We start from the raw sequence: 10,663 nt of genomic DNA on the forward strand, positions 1-10,663 counted from the left end.
CTAATAACAATAAGGGGTTACACTAGTAGTATAGGGGCCTAACATGCCCCTCTCCTTCAAAAAGCGTTGTCCTCAATGCTTGAGTAGTTCTTGATGCTTCTGTATAAAATTCTTGTCCTCCCATGTGGAATCTTCAACAGGTAAGTTCTTCCACTTGATGAGATACTCTGGAATTGATCGATTTCGTAGCTGTCGGGTTCTTGTTTCTATGACTACTCCAGGTTCCAATATGATTTTTCCTTCCTCTTCAATTTCTGGCAATATTGTTTGAATTGGGATATTTTGCAACTTTTGAATAAGTGGCCATACTTCTTCGTCCTTCTTCCATTCATCCTTTGCTTCATTTATTTAATCTGGTTGGATAATAGAAATAGCACAAAACAATGCTTCCACATCCTCATCCTTGAAGAGTCTTCCCATTCGGTAAGGTCGCCATTTTTTAAGTGCATGTAGTATTGCCAACATTTCCCTCTCATAAATAGCTTGCTTGAGATGTAGCAGTTCTCAAAACATTTTTCACTACGATGTTGATCTACCTGTTGTTTCATTTGATTTTGCACCGAAGTGGCGTTATCCTTTAAAAGTTGGGAACTTGTTGTTGATGCTCGATGTGATCTTTCTCTGCTTGAACCTTTTTCTTCTTGATATGTCCTTCTATCTCTAGAGTTTGAGGAGTGGTAATTTCTTCCAATCCTTTACAAGGTATGGTCGGATTCATTTCTTGATGCTCGATGTGATCTTTCACTTCTTGAACATTTTTATTCTTGATATGTCCTTCTATCTTGATAGTTTGAGGAGTGGTAATTCTTGCCAATGCTTTACAAGATATGGTTTGATTAATTTCTTCTTTCTCTGGGGTGGGGTCTTGTCTTATATCCTCTTCTTTTGATGTTTTTTGATCCTTTTCTTCCTCCTCTTCATATTCTATGTAAAATAATTTCTTCTCAGCACACTTATGACCTTTAGTGTATTTGCTATAACAATTGTAACAAAGCCCTTTTTCTCTTTTTTCTTCCAATTGTTGTGGTGTAACCCTTGTAGGTTGTGGAAGGCTAGGAGAAACAACACTTCCATCTTTATAGTTGTGAGGGGTATGCTTCCTGGTTTCCATAATTTTGCTTTCCACTATGTCACAAAGCCTTTTTACTCTTTCCAATTGTTGTGGTGTTGCTCTAAAGAAGGTGTTGCTCTTTGTATCCTCATAATGTGCTATCATTTCCTCTGTGAAAATTGACCACGTAACAAGTTGTTTACGAGAACAAAGCCCTTCATACCATAAAAATTGATCTGGTTCTAAATATGAAGATGCAATACATACCTTTTGTAACAGGGGTACACCATGTAGATCAAAATATTGCTCCATTTGAAGTATCCAATTTACCCGATCCTTGCCATCAAACTTCCTCATCTTGCTTTTTATTGATTTTAGGAGCTCGATATTGAAACAACTGTAAATCTATGCTTTCGGATCTTTAAGTTATGAAATTGCGACCTATAGTAGCCCTCTGCGTCCTCTATCCAATGCCACCACTCTGATCCAAATTGGATTCTCCAAGAAAGAGTTATGCACAATCTCCCAAGATGACCTGATTATAGACCTTTCCAGAAGAGCGAACTTGTATGAAGTGCCACGTGTCACTGTTTCGATATTTGGCTCTGAAAAATATATAGAAGAAACTACAGTCCGTCCTCTTTCTGTACCTTCTTACAAAATTTCAATCCGATGCTTAGAGAGAAAGTTATGACAATTTTCCCTAGGTCACCTATTTGGAATGTAATTCAAGAGTCTACAAAAAGACCAACTTCCTCAGATCATATATCCACAAATATAGCACAAAAAGATCTAAAATTCGTACACGAGATTCAGCGCAATTTCTTCTCAAATGGGTTTTTTTTTTAGCTTCTAAAACGTCGCAGAAAAAAAGTTATAGCGAAATGCCACGATGACCTCTTTGGAGCAACGAAACCCTAGAATCCAAAGCTCTGATACCAAATGTTATGGAACTAGCTCAAGAAAAAGATAGAAAAGATATATCAACGCCTTAAAATTCAACTTTTTCGAGGGGGAAACCTCCTTTACATTACATAAATGAACAATTTTTGGATGATACAAATGAAAAGACCTCCTTTCTATATATAGGAGTCTAAGGGGTCATAACATAATTAGAGCCAACATAACAATAATAATGTAAGGGCACAATAATAACAATAGTGGCCTTCTATGTGGCACAATAGTAACAATATGGGCACTACGTGGGTACATCAATATAATAAGTGGGTTGTACTAATAACAAAAAGGGGTTACACTAGTAGTATAGGGGTCTAAGCGGCCTTTGGATCGGCAGAAAGAAGGAGGAGCGCTTCGGGAATGGTTGGAAGGTGCGGACTCGATGGAGTTATATAACACAGTTAAATGGGTTTGAATTCCGATATTGTGTTATCGCATATCGGATGCGATGAGGCACATATGTAATGTGACCGCGAAAGAAGCAATATCCTGATTGCGATAAAGTTAATCTCGGGAAGTGTGCAGAGGTTGTACAAGGCGAAAAGGTATGTTTTGGGAGTATTTCCTTTGTAAATGGGTTAAAAGGGAAAATAGCTCTGATGAGAGATTTATGTGTTAAAACCATATGTACATAACCAAAGTTAAGGAAGGTAAAGTTTATATATGCAAGTTTAAGGGTTAACAAAGGGTTTAGAAAGGTTGTGAAGAGGTTTAAAGTCTCGATAGGAGGATTATAATGAAAAGTTAATAAGAGTCTAAACTAAGGTTTATGCGGGGTGATTAATTTCCGATGGGAAAGGAAAAGGTGGGTAAATGATAGACTTGTGGGTCTATAAGTCATTCCGCATGAGACTAGAAGAAGGGGCCTTAACCATTAGAGATGGAAGATTTGACCCCTTTGTGAATTAAATACCTGGGACAAATGTGTGGATGCATTTTATATGCATACTATGGGTGTAAGCGGGGGTAACCCTGTGTCATAAGGTTTACACAAGAACTCGGAGAAGAAAACTTACAGCTGAAGAGAAATCTAAAGTGCAGATGCTTCCTGAAATTCCGAAAGCACATAAACAACAACTGATTCTGATGAGGAATTGCTGAAAGAAGAAAGGTATAAAAGGACCATTAAAAACAAGAAAAAATAAATAAAACTAGTTGCTGGAGCTAGGAAGAGACATACTAGGGAAAGAAACAAATACAAACTGAAATCAAAAGCCCTAAATAATCCTAGTTTACTTACTGAAGTAATAGTCATAGATGAACAACATACAAAGTTGCAGACATAGGATCCTTCAATTACAGAAATCAGAAGGTCTTTGGAGAAGTAAAGAGGTAAAGCTCCCATGGACTAGCCATCGGAGCCTTTAAAAAGAAGAAAGGTCCAAAAAAAAGCAGAAAAGAAAGAGACCATCATCAAAGAAGACACAGCCAAAATCACAAGATCAAAATATACTGCCAGAAATAAAACAAACTTGGATAAGCTTGCAAAGGTTGCAGCTCACATGGAATGAAAGGGTAATTTTCCTTTAAAAAAATACCTTTTTGCATATTAAGTCAAAGTTTTGAATATGAAGATTAAAGCTCAGAATATCCAAGCATATACAGGTGTTTTGAAGTATTTTATGTTAAAATTTTGAAGTGAAAATGTTATCCTACCAAAAATCATGGAAGTGTTTCCAATTTTTTCGCTATTATAGATATTACCGGAATTTCCGGTAGCACCTGTTTCAACAAATATATACAACTGTCAGCAGAAAACCTACGTTCCAGTTTTGGAAAGACAACAACCCATAACGATATGGATAAAGAAGATGATGGATATGAGATAGTTATGAGGTTGTTGAAGGTTGTATTTAATGAAGCCATATGGTCATTTAATAGTTAAGACCATAAAGAGAAAAATCAGCAGCGAAAGGGGCAATTAGTTAGTTTTTCCAGAAGCCAAGTGTCATTTTTCCTCTTCTTCTCATCTACACTTGTACTTTCTGTTGCAATTCGATGGGAGATATGTTTTATATTTAAAAGACACCTATGTAAAAAGAAAATAATGGAACCACCAATTTAGGAGAGTTGGAGTTCGTGCCTCTCTCTCTCTATATATCTTTTGTAAATATCATTTCAGGGTTGGATTTTGGTTCACCTGAAGACTTAGCTTAATAAAATAGCTTTTTCTGCACTTCATGTTAGAGGATTTTGTGATTCAAGTTATATCTAATGTGTGGTTTGTCTATTTCCTTGTTTCAATTTTCTGAATTATAAATTTGCAGTAGCCAAGTATAGTATGAGTGAGAATCATTAAGAGGATCTAATGATGACTTATCTACTATCTAGTTTTCTGTAAATTATAATATATGTTTCAAGTAGAATTTGTTATTGAAGGTCTCACAAAGGATTTGTGGGATACTTTATACATGTTTTTACTTTCTAGTTGTTGTTTTCCTTGTCAAGCCTGTTTTAATATTTTAAATGATAAAATACAGCAACTAGTATAGTATGAGTGAGAAATCATTAAGAGGATCTAATGATGACTTATCTACTATCCAGTTTTCTGTAAATCATAATATCAGTTCAAGTAGAAATTGTTAGTGAAGGTTTCACAAAGGATTTGTGAAATACTTTATACATTTTCTTACTTTCTAACTGTTATTTTCCTTGCCAAGAAACATAGTTTGTCACAAGGATGTTTATGTAGTTGAAGTGACTGTCTTAAGATACTCAGTTTTCTTAGGATATTTATCAACTACTTGTTCTCTTTCCTCTGCTCCCCTATATTACTCACTTAACCACGCAATTTATGCTTGTCATAGCTTGCCAAATGCATGAAAGTTAAAGAGGAACACAATCATTTCAAAACTCCTTCAGGAATCATCGCACCACTCAAGAAAAACCTTTTAAATTTTGAAATGAAATCATGATATGTAAAGCTTACTCCTTTTACAGTGTAAAAATAATTCCTTACGCTAACACCCATAACAACAACTCAATACAAAACAATATGAATTAATCAAATTTATATCAAAATATTATTTTGATATACAATATGTTCCACATAAAAAAAATAAAATAAAAAATATGTCGTTAACAGAATCGCATTTGCGCAAATTATATTTCTTTGATTCAACAAAGAATCCATACAATGAAGAGTTATATTGATATTTAATGAGCTCAAAATATTTATTCTCTAAAAACCTTCTATGAATTATGTTTTAGGAAACGATGGATTACTCTACTATAAAAATAAATTGTGCATTCTTCATATTAAGAATGAGATTATGGAAGGCTCCCATGATATAGCTATAACACGTCATTATGGATTCTTTAATACATATTTATTAATTAAGAAGAATTTTTGGGTGTGTAAAATATAAAAAGACATTATTACAAGATTGTGTGCAACGATATTTACATTACCAAAATTTTTATGTTTTTAACATATTTAACAATCCCTAATGAGAAGTGCTAGTTATACAAATTGAAAAAAACCCTAATGAGATATGAAGTGCTAGTAGTACAATAAATTTTTGTTGTGGTAGATTGATTAACAAAAAAACACATTTCATATCTCCAAAATTAAATTCAAAAAGTTTAGAATTAATATATTTGATTTTTTATGTAGAAAATTATTTAGAAAATGGTTTCTAATATGGATTCTTATTTTATTTTTAAGTTTGAATTTTTTTTTTTTTTGAGGAATAGAGTGCACATCATGGATTTGATGGGCATTTTGTCCATAAGAGGGAATTTTGACAGTCTTTTACGTTTAAAACATTTAAAAAGTTGTTTATTGTGCTGAGTTTTGAAATGTAGAGAACATATTTTTGACGGTTCACGTCATTACTCTCTGTCAAACGGTTGAAAGGCACTTGCACCTGGGCAACAGGCCTAGAATTTCATGACACATATTCACTTGTAAAATATTATATTGACACGTCAATAATTAAGTGCTACGATATTTCGAATTCATGCCGTAATATTTGCTTTTATTTAAATATTTTAGGTTCATGTCACTTAAAGATATATGTGTATTATTTTATGGCAAAAATTATATTTTTCATTTTTATAAAACTTTTATTCTAACATGGTTTATGCCATGGTTATGTGTTTTTTTTAAGTTGTTTATCTCCTTATTAGTCCCTGCCATCTGGCATCCGGCAGGGACTATAGTAATCGATCGTTCCGGAGATAGCATTAATTCGAAGGTGTTATTCGGCTGTTTCAGTGGTTAACCTAAAGTTTCGAAATGCTTTGTTAGGCGCTTATGCTAAGTTTCATTCGCAGCTGAACTTCGCCATCTTATTTGGCCTCTTCCCGAGGCGGAAGAGGCTCGACCATAGCTTAAAGCAATAAGCCCGGTGCATTTTCGCGTTAACCGTCACGGGTGTCTGGTTTTAATGCTAGCATTACTTCTGCCCGGGTATGCGGTTTAGTAAAGCTCGGTGTTCCGTGTTACAATGTTCTACATTGGCAGCTGGTGCATGCCATGATGCACCATGGTTCAACAGCTGTTAGCCTTCATCGCACGCTATGAAACGCTATGAAATGCCCGGTATGTCTGGCAATGGGTTCGTATGGCCCGGTAAGCCTAGCGTGAGCGTCCGTCCCGGTCTATTCATCTGAAACTCGCCTGTCAAAGCCCTCTCTCTGAATTCGAATGGGTCTTCTCGACTTGATTCAAGATACCGGGAGATGCCGGCCATAATTGACCGTCATGAGTCGCGAGAGGCGGCAGAGACAGATCATACCTTGCAAACCAAAGCCGGTAGGAAGCAACTCCTCCGGAGGCAAGGTAAGCGCTTGAGGCCTCTGCGATTGCTGATGAAGTTGCTGAACGGGAGGAACGGGAGGCCTGTGCGATTTCTGATGAAGTTGCCCTTACATCTTCTTTCTATTATTGGGAATCTGCCTGCTCTGAGTACTCTGAAGAAACCCTTGTCTATGTGAGCTTTCCAAGACGGCTAGGAAGCGCTTTTAGACTTTCACACCCGAATAAATCGAGTTTTTGCAACGCTGTAAGATTTTCAAGCTCCCTAGGAAGCACTTCTAGACTTTTACAGCGTTGCAAACAGAGTTCTTGCAGACAATTCAATGATCCCAAATGTTCTGGTAGCTGCGTCAAACCAGAACAGCTAGACATTCTCAACACTGTTAAAGAGCCCAGACTTGAAAATGATGCCGGTAATTTCTCTAAATATTGGCAACTATCAAGTAATAGTTCCTCCAAACCATTTCCCAGATCTCCTAGCTCTTCAGGTATGCTTTTGAACTGTGCCTTCGCCAGTCTCAGTACTCGCAAATTGCTTAGTTGCTGAATACATTGGGAAGAGATTTGGAAGCGAGGGGAATTTAATTCAAATTCGATGTGTCTGAGACTGGAAGGCATCTGCATATTATGCAATTAGGAATATATGAAAATCATACTCTAACTATTAAAACTAATAAAACTGTGCATGATATAGCGTTTTAGATATTCCAGGAAAAGTAAGAAGAGAAATAACCAGATATTTTAGGTGAACTTACTTGACATAGGTTCTGTAAATCTTCCGTTCTGAATGAACGTGCATTCGGGTCGTGGAAATTCCTTTCTCTGGTAGCTGCAGCGATGCTTTTGGCGGTGATACGGAATGTTTTTCTAGCAACTGAAGAGGGATTTATGTCTCTTGTGACAAATGCTCGGTCCACAAAACCACAGCTTGCAGCAGTTGGTTCTTGTTGTTTAGTTGGTCTTCTGTACACCACAGCTTGCAGCAGTTGGTTCTTGCTGTTTAGTTGGTCTTCTGTACGAGAAGACACTTTACGTTGCTAACATGTGGCCACGTTTCTTTGTGCATGCAACATTTGGCAGCCTGTCGTATTCATTTTTCTAACCGGCATATTCACTTTACTAATAATTTTAATGAACTTCAATTTATGTTTAAATATAATAACTTGTCTTCTGAATGATCTCAAGAAATTTGACGGGCAATCCCTTTCGATTTGGGTCATCCTCTGCTGAATAGTGTAACTGAGAGTTTCGTGAAAGCTGCAGGGGTGAGTCCTAATTAAAGCCAGCACTTCTTCTTTAAAAGTTCTGTATCTATATGCTCTGTTCTTACCAGAGAGCTGAAAGTGACTTTAATGGCAGATTGGAGCAGTGCAGGCTGTATCCAGCGATTCTTATTGCGCAGCAGCTGAAGGTCCTGTCACTCTCTATCTATCTCCGTGATTTTGAGCCCTGTGCTCTAGGATATGCTACTGAACATTGCTTTGTTTACAGTTTTTTGGCCTGTAAGTTCTGAATTTTTTTACAATTGCATGCTTGTATTTCTTTACTTTGCTCTCGCACATATGACATATACATCCTAAGTAACCCATTAATTGAATTGATGAATAGTATTCATTGAATGATGCTAATATCGCATGTGATTCACAGCTGTTCGGTTTCAGTGTTGGGCCTGTAAGTTCTGAATTTTTTTACAATTGCATGCTTGTATTTCTTTACTTTGCTCTCGGACATATGACATATACATCCTAGGTAATCCATTAATTGAATTGATGAATAGTATTCATTGAATGATGCTAATATCGCATGTGATTCACAACTGTTCGCTTTCAGTGTTGGTTTACTACAGAGTTATAAATTTTTGGGGCAAGAGTCCTTGCACAACTTAACACTTGAATCACTTCACCACTGGTTGCCCTTGAATGGTTAATATTCACACAGAGCAGGTTTACTACAGAGTTATAAATTTTTGGGGCAAGAGTCCTTGCACAACTCCTGTACTATTTAGTATTTTCACCTTAATTGTTTGAATGTCTCTTCTTTGTTAACTGTGATAAGTCATACTTGTTTATGCTTACGGTTTGGTAGGTGGCTTTGTTTGATAGCTGGTTTCACCCAGTTCTGGTTTTTAAATTTATGGGTCCAATATGGGAAACTACTCTCTGTTATGTGCTATGTGACTGGTGGCACTTGAACCTATGTACCAAGCATCTTCTGGTACATTCTTACATGGAGACGCACAGAGTTTCTCCTATTGAAAATTTGAAACCCTTAGCACTTAAAATCCTGTACTATTTAGTATTTTCACCATAATTGTTTGAATGTCTCTTGTTTGTTAACTGTGATAACTCATACTTGTTTATGCTTCACTGCCCTTTAAAATGAGCAGGGTTTCGATGGTAGAGGCACCCATCTTTACCTAAATTGGTGTTTCCTTTCTTTGACTCTTCATACCTTGTATAGCCTCGTTTTTGACCATCACTTCTCTTTTCCTTGCTGGCCATGGTTTTAACTTTTTTGAAGTTTTCTATTGTTATAGTTATTTTCTTTGCTCATGCTGTAAAACTAATCCTCCAACTTCATCAATGGCCAACTCTTCAATTTTAGATGATAAATTTAGGTATTATATGACACTCCAACAGAGTGACACAAACTATTGAGTACCACTGTAATTGAAAACCTACTTTGCAATGTTATCAGTTATCACTGCTTGGAATCTATGAATGTTTCAAATCATTAAATTTTGTCACGGGTTTTGTGACTTGATCACCTTTGCCCATCATTAAGTTTTGTAATTTATAAGCCAAATACGGGACTCTGTTTGCACTGGAAGTCTTATGTAAGGACTGCAATGTATTCCATGTACTTTTCGATTTTTTTGCATCTTGGATGTTGATGGGAAACTACTCTCTGTTATGTGCTATGTGACTGGTGGCACTTGAACCTATGTACCAAGCATCTTCTGGTACATTCTTACATGGAGACGCACAGAGTTTCTCCTATTGAAAATTTGAAATCCTTAGCACTTAAAATCCTGTACTATTTAGTATTTTCACCATAATTGTTTGAATGTCTCTTGTTTGTTAACTGTGATAACTCATACTTGTTTATGCTTCACTGCCCTTTAAAATGAGTAGGGTTTCGATGGTAGAGGCACTCATCTTTACCTAAATTGGTGTTTCATTCTCATAATTTGGTTTTGATAGAACTGTAGAATGCATAATATAGTGCACCATCATTGATCTGTCTCTTAATAGCACACAATGAATTCTGTGCAAACTCAGGCTTTTGTGAGCTAGATTATAACTGATTGTTTCTTGTGGCTTGGATTGTAGGTGTGTGTTACCTGGCATAAAACTAGTCATGACTAACGAAATTGTCACAATTCAGCCGGGAGAACTTACGTTTCTCTGTAAGTGAATAAAACTAGTCATGACTAACGAAATTGTCACAATTCAGCCGGGAGAACTTACGTTTCTTTGTAAGTGAATAGCGAAGCTGTTGCAATTTTTAGTTCGAATGTCAGTCTATGCATGTTTTGCATTTTGTGTTTTGCTTTTGGTCTTTGTTAGTAGCTATGTAGTTACACGAATGGCTGAGGCTGGAGTTTACCGGAAAATCTTTTGTTGGCAGAGAGTTCTAGGGATTGCAAATCTCTTGCAGTGACTTGTGTCCAAGTCCAAGCCTTTTGCTTTTGTCTCTGTTAGTAGTTGTGCCAGAACAAGATTAGCTCAGGCTGGAGTTTACCAGAAAAAATCATCCAAAAAGTCCAGCCTTGATATTGAAGTGGGTGCCTGCCGGGAAGGTGAGATCATTGGTGTATCATAGCACATCTGCTGTACAAGAATGTCTTTATCAGAAGGCCTATGCACGCATTTTGGGAGTAGATCAGCAAG

General features: G+C 36.5%; 1 long non-coding RNA gene across 4 annotated transcripts; it reads left to right on the forward strand.

Moving 5' to 3' along the window:
- The first annotated feature begins 6,206 nt into the window (after window positions 1-6,206).
- On the forward strand, window positions 6,207-10,221 carry LOC149153673 (uncharacterized). 4 transcript variants are annotated; one of them, XR_016262448.1, is made up of 4 exons: window positions 6,207-7,258; window positions 7,956-8,035; window positions 8,130-8,272; window positions 10,103-10,221. It is a non-coding gene; the product is annotated as an uncharacterized LOC149153673 (long non-coding RNA). The 4 variants fall into 4 exon arrangements; XR_016262447.1 differs by having other exon boundaries at window positions 6,215-8,035; window positions 8,130-8,181; XR_016262446.1 differs by having other exon boundaries at window positions 6,218-8,035.
- Window positions 10,222-10,663: the final 442 nt, after the last annotated feature.

The sequence above is a fragment of the Pinus tabuliformis genome, chromosome 9 (assembly GCF_031772625.1).
Source record: "Pinus tabuliformis cultivar Carrire ecotype Pingquan chromosome 9, CPIR1, whole genome shotgun sequence".
Taxonomy (NCBI): domain Eukaryota; kingdom Viridiplantae; phylum Streptophyta; class Pinopsida; order Pinales; family Pinaceae; genus Pinus; species Pinus tabuliformis.